This window comes from Neolamprologus multifasciatus, chromosome 17 (genome assembly GCF_963576455.1).
Source record: "Neolamprologus multifasciatus chromosome 17, fNeoMul1.2, whole genome shotgun sequence".
Lineage (NCBI taxonomy): Eukaryota > Metazoa > Chordata > Actinopteri > Cichliformes > Cichlidae > Neolamprologus > Neolamprologus multifasciatus.
Genome location: NC_140455.1, coordinates 16,793,877 through 16,812,131, shown reverse-complemented (window position 1 = coordinate 16,812,131; position 18,255 = coordinate 16,793,877). Strand labels below are relative to the sequence as shown.

The 18,255-nt window shown below is 41.2% G+C and overlaps 1 pseudogene; it reads left to right on the top strand.

The window, feature by feature from the left end:
* Positions 1-586: 586 nt before the first annotated feature.
* LOC146499199 (uncharacterized) lies at positions 587-7,948 on the top strand (annotated as a pseudogene).
* The last annotated feature ends 10,307 nt before the right edge of the window (positions 7,949-18,255 follow it).

Genomic DNA, 18,255 nt, shown 5'->3' with positions numbered 1-18,255 from the left:
ATGAGCAACAGCTTAATGGTCACAAGCCCTAGTGACTTTCAATCTGTGGTCCAGTGGCCAAGCTCTGCACCACCACTGCTCCGAAGGGGAAGCTCTGCACAGGTAAAACATACAGGGTTAGTTCAAAAAAGCTCCCCTCCGACAGCCAAACCCATCTGTTCTCTGATTCGATTGTTACATTTTTGCTTGACATGACATTGACCAATCAGATGAAAGGAAGAAAAATAGGGTCAAAATTCGTACTTGTAACTTGCAGAGATTCACATGTTTTTTTGGCTAAGTCCACACACAAATCTTTTTTACGTACACACAAATTCTTTTCACAAATACAAATCTTTTTTACACACACACACAAATTCTTTTTACACATACAAATCCTGATTTACAAGTACAAAATATTTATGACCACATTTTGAGCCCATACACATGGGCTCAAAATGTGGGCATGGGCTCACAAGACAACCTCTGGATATGACGCTGAGCGTCATATCCAGAGGTTGTCTTCTGAAAATGGATGTATGAGTGCTGCCAGCATTATTACAGAGGTTGGAGGCATGGAGAGTCAGCCTGTCAGTGCTCAGACCAAATGCCGCACACTGCATCACATGGCTGTCGTCCCAGAAGGAAGCCTCGTCTAAAGACAATGCACAAGAAAGCCCACAAACAGTTTGCTGAAGACAAGCAGACTAAGGACATGGATTACCTGTGGTCTGATGAGACCAAGATAAACTTACTTGGTTCAGATGGTGTCAAGGGTGTGTGGTGGAAACCAGGTGAGGAGTACAAAGAGAGTGTGTCTTGTCTACTGTCGACCATGGTGGTGTGATGTCATTGTTTGGGGCTGCATGAGTGCTGCTGGCACTGAGGAGCCACAGTTAATTGAGGGAACCATGAATGTCAACATGTACTGTGACATACCGAAGCAGAGCATGATCCCCTCCCCTCAGAAACTGGGCCACGGGACAGTATTCTAACATGATGATAACCCCAAACACAGCTCCAAAAAGACCAGTGCCTTGCTAAATAAACTGAGAGTAAAGGTACTTGACAGGCCAAGCATATCTCCAGACTTAAACCTATTGAGAATCTGTGGGGCATGTTCAAATGGAAGGTGGAGGAGCGCAAGGTCTCTAACATCCACCAGCTCCGTGGAAGAGGATTCCAGGGGCAACCTCTGAAGATGTAGTGAACTCCAGTGGTTGCCACACAAAATATTGACACTTTGGCCACAGTTTGAACATTTTCACTTAGGGGTGTACTCACTTTTGTTGGCAGCAGTTTTGATATTAATGGCTGTATGTTGAGTTATTTTGAGGTGAAAGCAAATTTACACTGTTATACAAGCTGTACACTGACTACTTTACATTGTATCAAAGTGTCATATCTTCAATGTTGTCCCATGAAAAGATAGAATTAAATATTTACAAAACTGTGAGGGGTGTACTCCTTTTTGTGAGATACTGTATATGTCAGCTGCTGACTCCATATGTTCCTTCAGTGTCGCTGAGGTCCATTGACCAGTTGCTCCTGGCAGTCCCAAAAACCTGGCTGAAAAACAAGGACAATTAAGCTTTTTCAGTTATCACCCCAATTTGACCTCCATGCTGCCTTTAAAAAATATATAATAATAAAAACAATTGTAATATTGTTGTTGTTTCATTGATTTGTTACTGGTAGTTTTGTGAGCTACATCTCAGTTCACTGTAGGTTTCTTAAACATTAGAAACACCCGTCAGTGTTTCTGATGTTTGATTCAGTGTTTGTTATAATCAGGCTTCAGCAACAGCAGCAGCTGTAACATTTATTTAAATTTGAATGAATAAAAAAGCAAACAAAACAATGTACTTTTTTTTTTCTTCGTGTTTTTCATGTTTATGTGGAAGTTGCAGAGAACTGACAGCCTGCTGTGCAGTGAATCCACCTGCTGGACAAAAGTCAAACTGCAGTGAAAACATTAGAGGACTGTTCAAAGGGTCATTTTGAAGATCTTACAGCAACACTTTATGCCAGGAAGGACATTTGGGGTAAAAACTCTCCCCAATCATGGATGTTGGTCGGTTAAAAAGAGGGTAGACAAAAGAAGCTCAGATCAGCTGATTATTTCATGCAGGCAGAGGTCAGTCATGCTCTGTGGTTGCAGAAAACTGAAGAACTGGTTTGAGATGTTGAGACACAACTGTAACCCGTGGAGAGCTGTTTGTTCAGCCACTGGAGTGCATCGGTCACACAGCGACATCTCTGCACATGTTATTTGACTCTAACTGAACAAAGTGATCAAATATCAGAGTTAATGTAAAAACAAATCGTCTCCATCAGTCTCACAGCTCTCTCCTCCCTGTTTTAGTCTTTACTGTTGAACAGCTGCTGATTCTGTTCTCTGACTTTGATGGCGTCTCTCTGCTTCACTGATCCTCTGAAGTTTGAATTATTTTCATGGAGTAAAAGTCACAGTTACAGATATCTAACCACTCAGACATGCCTCATTACAAACTACATGACCCTGAAATCTGCATCACAGCTGACCTGAGTGATGTGCAGCAGGACACAAACAGTATTTACTGTCACATCTGTCACAGTAACTGTGTCAATCATCATTAATCCATCCTCCATCTTTCTGTCTGAAATATGTCACAAAACTCGACTTTTAGAGTTGTTGTTTCAGCCTTAAAGATAATCTCTGTGACTCTTTCAAGTCACAAACTTATTTTTATGATTCTTCTGATGGTACATAAATACAGAAAGACACTCGTTTTGTTTTCCTCCTGCTGCTCTGTGACTGTAAGACTAAGTCTGAACTCACAGAGTATTTTCAGCAGAGCAGCTTAAGTGAGAAGAAAACTGAAAGTATTATTAGAACGTAATCATACAACCGGCATTCACAGGAGGTTGTATGACTACATTCCATAACTGGTTAAACTGCACCTTAAAAATCCATGTCTGTCCACTTACAACATATAACTTATAACATTTATGGCGAAAACTGTTACTTCATCAGTGAGTGAACCTTTGTGTTGGATTTATATCATGGTGTCTAAAGCTGAAAGTATACAGTGCTTTCTCATTGAGGATTTTCTCATTAATAGTTATTGGCGACTGTCAAACCTTTGAGTCCCCGAGCAGCTGAATAGGGGGATAATGTTGACGCGTTACTCAAAGTTCCAATTTAAAAACTCCTTTATTTGTTATCCAAATCCTTAAAATCCATAGAAAAAACAGTGATCAAAACATTCCAGGCTTGAGCGGTCAGCAAAAGTCAACTTCCACCATCACCCACTCATTCAGAAAATTCCCTCGGGCCGCGAACAGGTGATATAGCAATCACTACTACTATTATCAACACCACGTGACCCAAAGCTACGCCTATCCACAACAATAGTGGTTCATATTTACTGCTATGACTCTTAATACTGTAGCTCCTGTGAAAAAGAGAACCTTAAGTCAGAAGTACTTGGCTTCCAGATATGACTCTCTAACGTGCAGCTTAGAGCAGATAACCCGTAAGCTCGAGAGGAAATGTTGTTTCACCAAGTTTTTAAAGAAGACTAGAAAGAGAGAGCCTATTTCTCCTATACTGGCTTCTCTTCATTCGCTCCATGTTAAATCCAGAATTTAAAATGCTCCTTTTTTTAATTTTACCTCCTGTTTTTGTTTCTTTCGGCTCTTTATGATCGTCTGCGGTCGATTAGTCCTCCTTCCTTTGTTAACTTCACTTTTCCCTGACCACAACAGAGAACATTACATTACAGCAGTCTGTAATCTGTTTCTGTGTTTGTTTCTAATGCACCAGTTAATAATAATCCTTCTTTATCTGATACTGGGCCTTCGATCACCTCCATTCTCTTTGACTGGGCAGGTTCTGGAAGCCTGCTGAGGAGCACCCAGTGTTTATGAGCTGGATGTCCTGAAGCAGAGGAAACCTGTGAGGAGTCAACATCAGACCAAGCTGTGTGCTCAATGATTCATCTTAGACGTGCATTCTGGGTAAATTTTGAAGGCTCACATTGTTGAATTAATGGCTGCTCAGAACATTACAGAGAATATTAAAGGTCTTCTTTAAGCTGCGCTTAAATACTTGGACCATCTTCTTTCGGGGTCAGCTGGTTGTGGAAGGTCAGTGATTTTCTGTGGAACGACTCACATATGACAGAAAATAAGGAGAAGCAGGAAATGTCCACTGAGCGTTAAACATGTTTATAAAACAATCCTGTGATTTGACTTCAGCCTAACTTTCAGCCTCACAGATGGAAGACGAGCGTGGCTCCATCTGCATGAGGTAAATGAGCTCTGCTGTTATGATTTCAGCATCGTACTTGCAGCTTCTTGCTTCAGCTAAACACTGATTTATGCTTCAGCTTCGTCTCAGCAGTGCTGTGAAAAAGGTGGAGCGAAAACCTCATGGCTGCGTGCAGAGACACGAGGGATCGGGGGTAAAACGGTAGAGTTGGGCAGCAGATGGCTCATCTCCAAGCTTCCAGCATCCCGCCCGGCCTGCCAAATAGGAACAGGTGCTGGAGAAAGAAGGAAGTGAGCTGTGGGCCTGGCGGGCAGCGGGAGACCCCTGACCAGCTGGCGAGGAGAAAATGGAAAAAGCTGGCAGCAGAAAAAAGAGAAAACCTGTTTAATGCGGAAGGCGCCAGCATGCAGGCCCACAGAGGTTCTTTAAGCCTTTTAAATAAAACCTTCACACCGACCGAGAGCAGATTTTAAATCCTGCTTCTATTTACCAACATCTCATCGGCTCACTCTTTACGAATGAAAATGCGATGAAAATTACGAATGATCCAGACTGACAGGATCTTCATAAAAATCATTTTTAAAAACATTAGGAGAAAGTCAGCTGCAGCAAGAAGACTGTTCAGAATAAGAATAAAAAGCAGTTTCAGTTTTCATGTGTCTGTATAATAACTGAGTGCAGGCTGGAAACAGTCAGTGCGACATTCAGCACCTGTATGTTTAAATAATAATGAGCTTGGGAGTCTCACAGTCCAGTTTAAGGCCAAAGTGCAGTGGACGTATGCCACTATGTAAAACAGGTCTGATGTTCCTGCTGTAGTCTGCTCTGTTTTAATGTGTCTCTACTAAACAACAAGATAAACATGATTTATCTATAATTGTACGTTGAAATCAGACTCATTTTCTCGCAGAGTTCAATACAATCAGATTGAACAGATTTTACAACCTGAGACGTCGCCCTCTGCTGGACATTAGAAAGAATGCAGGTTAAACAAACATTCATTTGTTTAGACTGCGTCCATCTTTTATATAAATTTACTGCATGTGAGGCATCGACTCAGCTAAAATTACTTTGGGCTGCGACTGTAATTAAAAACAAGAAACATATGACGTCATAATCATGTGACAGAGAGCAGCAGGTATTTGCAAGGGTAAAAGGAAATGTAAATATCACATCCAGTATTTTATTTTCAAGATCATTTCCCACGGCTGTGACGTTTCAGGCATTTTGTGCAAATTAAAGAAAAGAAAAAGAGCAGAACTGAACATCTGAAACATTTATTATAAACACCATAAAAGTCTAAAACTACAGAAACATGAATGAAGAATTCTGCTTCTCTCCGTTTCATGTCAGTAAAATGTGTGATTGCTGAGCGGGTCTGCACACTTGGCTGCTGTAACACGAGCTGCTGCCTCCTGCTGTGCGCGGTGAGTCACTGCGAGTAGGGCCGGGCCCTCGCCACTCAGCGGGGTCCGGTTTTTGGGGATCCATTGAGTCAAGCGGCGAATCAAAGGCGTCATCTCCTCCGAGAAAGCTGATGATCAGCAGAGATGCGGAACATCAGAGAGCTCGGGAGGGCTGAAATAAATAACCAACAAAAGTCCAGCAACGACGTGGATTTAACATCATTCACTCATTTGCTCATGTGTTCATTACACTCAGTTATTGTCATGCAGTCACACCACCGTAAAGTCATTTTTTAAATTTATTGTATACAGTTAATATCACTACATATCCTATAATTTCTTCACTAGCTCATTTATTCCACAGATGTAATCACACATGCTTTCATCCATTCATGTCCTTTATATTCGTTAATTTCAACTGAGTTGTTCTGAGTAATCAGTATATTTAGTGTCTCATGTGCCCTTATGTTTACCTCTTTATGAGCAGAATATCAGAACTGAAATGTGTGGAGCTAAAATCGAGTGTTTTCTGAATGGACTCTGGTGCAGCTGTCAGGCTGATGCTTTGACTCCGTTTCTTTAATAATCTCATCGCAGCAGACCTGCCCTCACATTCCCGCCTCTAATTAATTTCATTTGATTAAATCGTTAAGATCTCACAGTCATTTTGTTCAGCGCTCACAGTTTTTCATGCGTCTACGCTCTAATCGCCCGTTCAGCACACAGATCTACGTGTCAATTAGGCTTTTGTAAATGGAGCTCTAATTAGGTTGAATTAATTGCCCTGCAATGTGGACAGCAATTAGTACAGTGACAAATTAAAGGGAAGCAGCATGTTTCTTAATGATCCCGATGCTGTCTCCATTAAATAAAATAATTTAAGTTATCAGAGCTTCTACTGTTTCCTCTCAGAGTAGAAACAGCTGTTTTTCAACTGGACTTGTGTATGGAGCTCAACATCCAACCGAGTTATCGCTTGGCTTCCAGACCTTGAAAAGAACAAAATCATCGGCCACCCTGCATATCATTGTCTACACCCAGAGAATGCCATACCCTGTATTTACGGACTTCGATCCACAAAGAAGGCGTCCCACTCAGACCCATTGTTAGCAGCATAAACTCAGCCAATTACAACATTTCTAAACACCTTGCTGGCATCCTAACAGCCCTGGTGGGGAACACCCCACATCACATCAAAAAATGGAAAAAATGGAAGAATGGGAACCTAAACATTGAAGTTTACCAGAAGCCCACACTAAAGGACCAGTACCTCCTCTTTGACTCCCACCAGAACCCTACAACACCGGGCAGAAAAATGTTCCCTCTAAGCCTGAAGGAAAAAAGAGGGAACACACACATGTAAAGGAAGCACTTAAAACATGCGGTTATCCTAATTGGGCTTTTGTCAAATCAGCAAAGATGCACAGAAAAGAAGATCAGACGCCATCTAGGGAGGATCAGAAAGACAAACGCAACAACACTGTTATCTCCTATGTAGCCGGTGTATCAGAAAAACTCAGGAGAGTCTTCTTCAAGCATGACATCCCAGTGTACTTCAGACCCAGCCACACACTCAGACAAAAACTGGTTCATCCCAAAGACAAAACTCCTAAACACAAACTTAGCAATGTAGTTTATGCTGTACAGTGTAGCGAGGAATACCCAGACCTCTACATTGGAGAGACCAAACAGCCACTACATAAAGGCATGTCACAACATAGAAGAGCCATCTCAACGGGACAAGACTCAGCAGTTCATCTGCATCTAAAGAACAAAGGTCACTCTTTCGAGGATGCCAATGTTCACACTTTGGACAGAGAGGACAGATGGTTTGAAAGATGAGTGAAACAAGCCATCTTTGTACACTGTGAACGACAATCTGAACAGAGGCGGTGGTTTACGACACCAAATGTCTGCCATCTATAATCCAGTTATGAGATCCCTTCCCAGTCGTCTTAACGTCCACTCACATCCTGGGCCGTTTGACCTCAGTAAATCAAATGATAGGGTGGGGCTAGGTTTCACAGTGGGTTCACCCAAAGCCTTGGCTGATTGTGACCCACACCTGTTTTCATACCTTGGCTCATATGATTAGGTAGAGGATCAATAGGAGGTTCATGACCTTCTTGGGGGATACTCCCATAGGGCTTAAATCTGGGACTCTTCACCATTTGACCTTAGAACTGATGAAGCTTCTCGGATGAGAGGTGAAACGTCTTCAAGCAACTTAAAGAAGTCCAGATGCTTTTCTTTCCAAGCTCCTTAGACTACAATGACCTGGATGACTGAGAACCTTCACAGACATATTAAAAAGGAAAATAGATTTAATTTTCTCAGATCCGTATATGGATGTGGATATTTACTTTTGCTGGTTTTCAATGAGAGGAAACTCAACATTTACATTTTTCAACAAGTTGCAGAACTTTCAGAGAGAAACAACAAAAACTTTCTGCTACAGCTGCGACCAACAGCATTAAATCCTTTCTGCAACAAATAAAACTAGAGCAACTTCTGGCAGGGCCGGACTGGGACAAATAATCGGCCCTGGCTTTTTCGGTCAAGGCAGCCCATCACGATCAAAAATAAATCTCTCCCTTCCTAATTATGTCCATCCATCTGTCTTCTTACCACGTTAATTTCAGCGTGGTAGCTGGTTGTCACTGGTACTGTCGACTGTGCAGGAGATTTTATAGCTAACATGTTGGTTAATTTGACAATTTTGCTGAATTTACTTTTAGTTTTTTTTTCTGTCTTACATTTTCAGCTCTGCCTTTAAGTCATTTCTTCTGCACTAAACTACTGCTCTCAGTGCATGTAGGGCCAGTGCAGCCCCTCAACTGACCCATCCGTCCAAAAGTGGGTTGCTTCACCGGGACCATGCTAGATTACCAGTCCGGCCCTGCTTCTGCAAACAAACACCGCAACCCCGCCCAATAAACTAGGTCATCCTTAGTTTAAGTAGTTTTTGTTGCAGGACTTGCTGTATACAGTTACAGGTGTTGTTATAATATTATTGGTTTTAGTTGCAATTGTTGCTGCAGGTAAGTTGTTGTGTTGAGCTGCAGGTGTTTAGTCACAGAAGTTGGATTGGCTGTTGTGTTTATTTTTAAGTGTTGTTGTGTTGTTGCTGCTGAGTTTCACAAGTTTTTATGTTTGTTTGTTTCAGGTCTTGCTGCAGTTGTGCTCAGTTGCAGAATTTGCTGTGTTTAATTGCACAACACTGCTGGACCGTGTCATCTAAACCGTCTGCTGTTTCGTCTTCGGTTCTTCGTCTCTGGTTGCTCCTCCCCGCTGTTGCCGCTGTGGATCAGAGCTCATAACGGACTGTGGGCTGATGTTGCACCTGGGGAAATATCTGTGTGATGAATGAATCTGCCCGTCGGCCTCTTCAGAACGGCTGATTAGAAACTGTCTTTCGGCTTTAATATTAAGTGGCTCAGCAAACACTGGAGGGACTTTAGAACAATCAGACTAAGATGATTGAATTATGCTGATTAATAATTCATTCCTATTAAACCCTCAAATTTAGAACAAGCTGCTGCCAAAGAGCTGCACAGTGTGGCTCAGAGGTTCCAGGGTAATGTGTTAGTTTGATTCTGCTCCAACCAAGCAACAAAAGTATAAAGCAACAGCTACACAAAGCTTAATAAACCCTCTGAGACCTCAGATTACTTACTGTTTGAAAAGTAGTTTGAAATGAACTCATCACTTAAACCTGCACTCCCTCTCATTACCAGCAGGGGGCTATTCCTCTGAAGTCTGATTGATAAGAAATCTATGAAGAATTTGAAAGAACCTGCTGGTTCTCGAACTCTGTAAACTCTTCTCTGATGAGTTTATGGTGTTGAACATGAGTGCAAAACACCATAGTGGTGTCTATGTCACCATCGACCTGTCAGTCAGAGAGGCCGCACCCCAAATACGGCAAATTTATTAAAATATTCTACTCTATACAGTTGCTATATTTGTCTCTCACTCCTGAAATGAACCCCAGATAACTGTTAGTTATCTTCTTCTCCAGCATAGCTGCACTCTCTTCTGGTTCCTCGCTTTAACTTTGTCCGATCTTTTGTCTGTAACCAAAGTTAATGCGTTGTTATGAAGGGGGAAATTATCCACAGAGGCCAAAATACCACCGTTAATTTGCATCTTATTACAACATTTCTTGAACTTTGGTTCAAATCTACATTTAGACAAAAACATTTTAACATGTGGCGTATATAAAACCAATGATTAGTCTAACAGTACCATTAGAAACACTCTTTCTGGTGTTGTTCCTGATGTTAAACATGAGCCTGTGAAGCCCCTCTGAGCCACTAACGAGCTGCTCTTTCTCACCTTTTCTTTGATGCTCATTTACATTTCGCTCTGAGAATCTTTTTTTTTTTTTTTTTTTTTTTTAAAAAGCTCCAAAACAATAAAAGCAGAAACAGGAGACATCAGTTTCTGAAAACACTGCACAGAAACACACTGACTCATCATCATGTCAGCACATTATCTCTGCATGACAACTTCCAGTTCAACAAAACCCTGTCTTCTCGTTGCTGCTGAGTTATTCCTGTTTAAATGTGTTGAATGGTGTTCGAGCGTCTCGGCTGGTAATGAAACACCTTGCGGGGAGCTTGTGTTTGTTTATCTCTGCTGAAGTAAAAGGAAGGCTTTGAGTGAAAGAAGTGGGTCACAGCCTGAGCACGGCGGCGTGAAATTCAGAGAAGTTTGAAGCGACTTCACCTCTGCACCGAGAGCCGAGCGGCAGGACGTACTCAGACTGCTTTCCTTTCACAATGAACCTCCTGTTTACTCTGAACTTACCACAGCATGCTGATGCAGAGAACACTCATGCTGCACTTCAGAGAGAGCTGCTGCTTTTCAGATGCAGTCAAGTCAATTTATTTATGAGTACGTATAAAACAGCAATCATTACCGCATATGGCTGACATGCACAGAGGTCAGCAACTGTGTTAGTTCAGGGGATCACAATCCTCATGCCTCATATGAGCACAGAATATGGAGACACTTTCCCTCTCCTTGTATCTTAGGGATGATTTTGGCCACACTAACTGGGTAAAGGTAACCTATGTGGTGCCTGTGTTGGCGCAGTGCTGATGGTGCCACTTTAAAGGAGGTGGTAAGTGGGTGCCTCGCATCACTCAATATTATTTGCTTTTCTCCACATGGTCCCTATAAATGCTTTCTAAGCTTAATAGCAACTTACTATTACTGCCATTGTTCACTATTCACATGGATCTTTTAAACACCAAGCTGTGAAACTGAGCTTGAGGTTTTGCAACAGGAACTTTCAAACCAGTGGCTGACATCGCCACAGCTTTGTTTTATGCGATGTTGGGTCTCAGAGGCCTGTCCGAGGTGTACAACCAACAGCCAGTGTGATAACCTGTTAAATTGAAATTTTAGCCCACCTCTCATTATTATTATTAATATATAATTTTTCATATTCGTACACCTGCCACAATGAGCCAGTTTTTCAACAGTGCTGGTGGCATTTATCTCTGTCCTCTGAGAGAGGGCACTGTGGAGCCAAATAAACACACAAACAGATCTGATTTTGATGACAGTCACCGGGCTGATGTTGACCTCTCACTGCTCTGTTTTCAGCCACTAATCATCTTTGTTTTCGTCTTTCTTTCCGTTCCATTTATTATTCTCATGTTACTTATGTTTTCTTCATTTTTTAGAGTCTTCCTGTTTTTTGGCCCTCGCCTCATTTAGTTATGGTTCGGCCATCAGAAACACGAAGTGGACCCAAGAGCAGATTCAGAACAGAGACTTGGTTGCGTGAACTGAGTGTTTTATTGACAAAGTGAACCTGTGAAAGGCAACGTGAAAACATGAACTAAAGCTCTGAGCAGGACTATGAATACTTAACATGAGCTATGAACTAGACTTTGAACCAGGCTTTGGGTAGTTAACATGAACTATGATATTTTAGACTGAGATTAACTAAATACAATATACATGGACAGGGAGGCTCCAGCCTAGGCCGACTGGATACAGGTGCTCGAGCATGTCAAACAAACTGTGGTTCAAGAGCTTGTGGTCTAGGGCACTGAAACCAAGGGAGAGGAGAATCAGGGTGGTTCTGAGGATTGTATGAATACACATCCAGTAAAAAGTCTTAATGTCTTACTTTGTATGCAGGTGAAGTGATGCAGGATGGGGAAGACGTGAGGTAGAGGCCTGGGTGAGTCCAATCGAGAATTTTCCCAGGTTTTCAAAACAGAGGAGCAGGGAGGCAGGCAGGTGAGGCAGGAGAGCAGGCAAAGAAATGTTACTGGCTGTGAGTGGTGGATTGCATCACAGCCAGGTGATGAAGGCTGTCCCAATTCGAAGGCTCCTCCAAATGCAGCCCACAAATGCGTCCTTCATTTCCCCAAATTTGAAGGATGGATCGGGTGGATCCTTCCCATGGCCCAACCTATCCCAGAATTCATAGCACGGCCCAGCCAATTCCAGTTTCCAACAATGGCAACAGCTACTTAGTTTTAATATTACTCTTATTACTCCTTCTGGGTCACAAAACAAACTTATAACATATTTTCAGGCGAGAATGTAGGTGTGTAAACTTCAAATATCTGCTCAGTTTATCAAGAGATCACATATTTGCTAAAGTGCTCTGACGTTTTCAGAGATGTCTGTTACCCACCAGCTTGATAGCTAGCTGGGGGGTCAAGGCTCACTAGAGCTGGCGAGAACACCGGACCCCCTTTATATATTTAGAAACCCCCCACAGTTTTTAGCTGCTCAGGTTAAACATGATCTATAAGTCACTTGGATAACTTAAAAATGTTATTGTTTGGCTTTTTTCAGATTGGGCATTCAGTTCGTCTCTTCCTGTCACAAAAGCCTTCAGATCACATGACTTCCTCTTGCCTGTGTTGACATGTGATCAGTGGCTGTAATGAAGTGACTTAAAGCTCCTGCAGGGCTGAACGCTGTGTTTTCCTGCTCTGATCTCTGCTGCACTTGGCTGACATTTACGACAACCTCTCTAAGCCCAAAGAGTCGGTCCTTACAAATGTCACTGTGTCTCCGAGTCAGCAGTGAAGGACACGTTCTTGGCTTCCACGCCATCTGCATGGATCCACGCTGTTTGCCAACCATCCATTTGGAAGAGCAAGTAAAAATGTCAGAGCAGCATCTCTGCTCACATTACGCCGAGTGTGAGTGCCAACTGTGCCGCTGCTGTTTGTAGCGCACACGCTCACTTTAAAGCTGCAAACAGGGAAACGACGATAAGGTTAATGGCTGTGAGTCTGTCAGCTGATGGGCTTTTCCTTTCAGTATTCTGCAGCGAAGAGCAGAAGATATCAGGACAAATATTTATCTCTCACCGAGCGCTGCTCATCAATGAAGATTTCTGATTTTAAATCTTAAACACCTAACCACTCACAAGCATTTCAATGCACAATGACTTTAATACATCTTCCAGCTGTGACTCCTAATTTTCTAATATGTTGTATTTTTATATTAGAAATATTCTAAGATTCAATTTACCCTAGAAATTAAAAGCACAATGATGCTGTGCATGTCTGCAACATGTAGGAAGGTTTTCTTAACTTTGACCTTTTGTTGATGATGTGAGCAACATGCCCGGGCTCGATAATCATGATATCAGGCATGATGTTTTTTTGGGGTTTTTGGTTGTCGTAAACACGTGAAACTTCACTGGTGCCAACCCAAAAAACCTGGATCTGAATGCCTGTGTCATCAGACAGCTCATACCTGCCAGCACTCCAGCTGAACTCAGACACTGACAGACTCAGTTTTTTATTCCTGTTTTGATTTCACTGTCATTCTTTCATCCAGTTTCATATTCATTTGAGTTTTCTTCAGTTTATTTATTTGGTTCCTACCTAGTTTTCGATTCTTTTAGCAAAGAGTTTCCGTTTCTGTCTCAGTCTTGAGTTTCATATTCATATTTCTCGTTCAGTGTTTAGTGTGGTTATTTTGTTGTTTCCTGTTTTATTTTGAAAGTGTCTCCAGTATCTTGTTTTCAGTTTTATGCCTCATTCGTGACTTTATTACGTTCAGCTTTTTCTTGTCCCCTTCCTCACTGTGTGTGTGTTTTGAGTGTATTTTTGTGTGATTTTCTATTCAAACTAACCGATTCTAGTTGTGACATTCAGAAGTTTATTTTATAAAACCCTTTTAGCCTGAATAATATGTGTTCCTTTATATTTCTATAAAACCCCCAAATGCCAGGGCAGCTCAACTATAAGCATTAACAAACATAAATGGGATAAATGTTAATATGACATAGCAGATGTGATAAACTTTACAGCTGTACTATCCTGTCATCTCAGTTTTAGTCTGATTTTGGTCCTCTCATGTTTTACTCTTAGTTTTATGAAGTAAAGAGGTCTCCTTTCACCACGTTCAGAACATGATCACTCCTAACAAAGCTGACAGAAGCCATCAGTACCCATGAGTTTGCCTCTGAGCTGTCATTGTCACATGACAAGAGATCAGATTTTGTGGACTATAAAAATCCTCCTGCTTCTGGTTTTTGCTGTAATAATGCTCTTTGGCTAAGTCTGATTATTATCACACACTGATGTTCAAATCTAGACCAAATAAAAGTTTTGATATTGTGTTGTTGTAGGTTGTTTGATTCCAAGTATTCCCCATTAAACACTTCCTGTCAGCCATGAGCCTGGGTGGGTTCAGGACCGGCCAGGCTTCACTGGGTTTGCAGTGCTGACAGATGGCCGGTCCCAGTCTGGCCTGAGGTGGACTGTAAGACAAATACAACATGCAGCTGAGTTCAGATCTGTTTGAGTTTCTGCATGTTTAAAGACTGAAAGGCTATCAGAGAAGCTATCCACCTATGACACAGGCTTTTATCATACTCAGAGTTTTAACATAAAGGTTTAAGTAATGTTTATATTTTTAGTCACAATCTTCATTTTACTGGTTTAAAAGACTAAAAATAGTTATTTTTATAAAGATTCACTATCTGCAAATATTGTGCCAGTTAGTTTGCTGTAAACTAAAACTGGTCTGTCTGAATAAAACAAGTTACTTTTTAAAATTTAGGTCCCATCGCAGTTGGAGAGGAGCAGGAAACTGACACCACAATCGTCACGCCCAGTTTCAAAACTCCAAGGTGGTGCTCAGCTCCAGGCTTCATGATTGGTGACGTCACACGGCTATGTCCATCTTTTATATACAGTGTATGGTTCAAATCTCTTGTTATGTTTTGCGTTTTTATATATCTCTGTGGTCATGTGCTGGTGTTTCTCAGAGGTTGTTCTTAGTGGTTTATTTCAGTCGTGGTCTGACTGTAGCTTTTTTGTTTGTTTTTAATGCCACTTTGCATAAACAATTGAAAAACAAGTGCAATTACAGCTTTGCAGTTCTGGATTTCTTTGTGGTATTTTTCTTTGCAATGATTGAATTTTTTCTGTCGGTTTCCTCCCATTTGGGTCTGTTATTTGTACTTTGTGGTAAATGTATTTGTAGTTTTCATTTCTTTTGCAGCCATGCCTTTCTTAGTTGTCTTTGTGGATCCATCTTACCTCTTTTAAGACAATGTATTTCTTTTGTTGTCTCTTTGTGTCGTGTCTGTTTGTTAGTGTAATAACTTGGGGCAAAATTCTGCATATTTCTTTATTTTTAGGACTTTTTGTGTTTTTCTTGGTTTTTTTTTATTTTTTTTATCCTTTATGCTCTTTATGCAGAGCTCTTTGTGTTTTTGAGTCTTTATGTTCATTTGACTGACACCCGAAGAACAATTGTTGTTCAAACTAAAGCTCTAGCCTCACGAAGTGAACATTAAACTGACAATGTGAAACATACTGGTGTGGGGGGAATGCTGCTGGGGCTGAGCTGGACCTCGATGTTTTTCCCATGCAGGCTGTGGTCCTGCAGACTGATAATAAAACCTCAGCACCAGCAGCCGGCATGTATCTCAGGTCTGAGTCCATTCAGAGTGAGTGGAGCTTAAAAAACTTGCAGCAGCCTGGAATAGTAAAGCAAGCACAGAGAAGACTTCAAGAGTCTTGCCGCTGAGCCGTGAAATGAAAAGTAGCAGCTGATGTAGCAGACCTTGCCGGGGTGGGGGAGGGTATCAGCAGGCAGCCGAGTGTCGAGAGACGGACGGAGGGAGTGAGCTGCCTGTGAACTACAACCAGGAGTGCAGAAAGCTGCAATTCAGCCGGGGGCACAGCAGGTGGTGCTCTGAAACAGTCCTAGATAAACAGGAGCGAATGGAGCTAAAATGATTCTTTCCACCTTAGACAAAAAAAAATTCCAATATTTATTTAATTTCCCTTTCAATGTTTAAAAATCTAGCATTGATAATGTGTCTGACGTAAACTGTAGTACGACATTCAAGGTTTAGTTTCTCTCACAATGAAGCTAATTTTCCCCATAGATCACTACTCATGCTCATGTCTGCTGATTGGACAGTTAGAATGGCAAAAACTCCAACAGATGTCAGGAGTGTAGTTAAAGCCCAACAGAAACTTTCATGTGTGTAGAAGAAGCAGCTGGTTTTGCTGGCTGAAGTTGATAGGTAAAAGTCACAAAAAAGCAATATCATTCTGTCAGGGCAAGCAAGGTGTTCTGTACTTGCCCAATGAAGTCTAAATATTTGCACAAATTAATACCTAAAAAAGTGACATCTACTATAATGTCTTGGCTATTGTCTGTGGAAGGAAGCTGAACTCGGTTTGACGTGGAACAACTGGAATCTAAAGTTTCTGCTGAGTTTGTGTTCTGTTAAAAAAAAAAGTCTAGAGCTTGTCACCCTGAAAGATCAGCAGCATTTTCTGGTTATTGTGGATAAACCTGTGGACTTTGATGGGAAACTGACAGGGCATTAGCGAGCTATACAAGCAGCTGCTAGCTTTTACATTTCAAATCTACTTATACTTTAAAAAATATCCCGAACTGTCAGGTAAACTGGAACAGGCCCACAACAAATCCAACATCTACATCATTATGACGTCTTGCTTTTAGCAGCACAAAAACTTTGCGTCAAAGCACAGAGCAAACTTCAGACTGTTTCCTTTTCTTAACTGCCACCACATTCTCCTTTAAAGGCTTGCAGACAGAAACACGTGAACCCACACCAAGTCTAATCTACCTCACCCAGGAGAAAAAATACTGCCCAAACTCTTTTTGCCTCTTAATAACATCAGAAAGTGATGATGACTGTAACGGCCCATAACTGACAGGGGCCCTACAAAACATAAACTAGCCTTTTTTAAATGATTTTTTTTAACCTATCACCATAAAATAATGTTTGCTTGTTTTATAAACACGTTTGTTTCCCAGCGTTAGTTTTCTTTAATTTTTGGCAGCAAAAAATAAAAAAACAACTCAGCCCCTTACCCCGCCTCCTCCCTCCTCATTTCCTGATTTGGTTTGGTCCAGGTGCGCTCTTAGGTGATGCTGAGTGGTAAAGCGGTAGGATGGCTCTATTAAAAGGTGAGGTCAGGTTTTAAAAAAGAGAAAAGAGTATTTACTGGTATCCTAGCATTAGCTAGCTTACTTCATTTCTAACAGAAAATAATGTGTTTGTGTTAATTTAGCCAACATTCACTCTTTGTAGGCAGACCCTTTGCACATATGTGAACTTACCTGCCGACCTGCTGCCAGGCCACACAGATGACACCTCTGGGTCACACCCACTCACAACTACCCACACCCACACTGCTGACACTGAGGTAGCAGGTGGGCTTAGTAAATGTGTCTGAGGGAGGCGCCTTGCGAATTATATTATTTTTTCTAAACACTATTTATTTTGTAAGAATATCATCATCATTATAACTGACAAAAACAGAGTATTTTTGGAGAAGTGTGTGTTGCTCTGCATATATTTTGCATGCTGCCTGTGACTGTTACAGGTGGAGAGCTTTCAGTAAATCCGATTAAAACTTGTCTGAGCTCCACCTGGTCTCAGGACAGATATTTTAGTTGGCTTTACTTTGTTTGAAAACTCATAGCAAAACTGTTATTTAAGTTTTATTTGCCAATACTTAATATAAATAAAAACGTTTAAGTGGTAAAAAAATACACCATTTTATAGATCAGAATTTATACTTACCTTCTTCCAAAAATTAACATATATTTTATTTGTATTTGTTGTAAAGTGCCAGTCAATGTGGAAAAAAAATAACGTTATAATTGAAAATATTCAAATGTAAAAAACGACACACACATATGCCACCAATCTCTCAATCTTTTGTAGTATTAAATTTGTGAGTCTAAAAGTGATTATTATTTATTTATTTTAACTTATGTATTTTTAGAGGCAGCTAACAAAATCCAACAGAAAGTTTAACCTTTACAGTTACACGCTTCAAGTGCATGCTAACGGCGATAGCGGCGATAGCCGAAGAACGGGTTCCGGTTAGAGGACCGGACCCCCCCCCCCGCCGCTGAGGTCGGCAGCTGCTACGCAGCGAACACGAGGGTGCGGTGCTTCTACTCTGTTTACTTCACGGACCATCAGACATTATATACACCTCCTTTTTAATTATCATCAAAATACCCCTAGACTCTGTGGTTACAATGGGAAACATCTCCTGTCCTGTTTTAGTTCTTGCTAGTGTATTTCAGTGATGACTGCTGTGTTTTGCTCTGGTT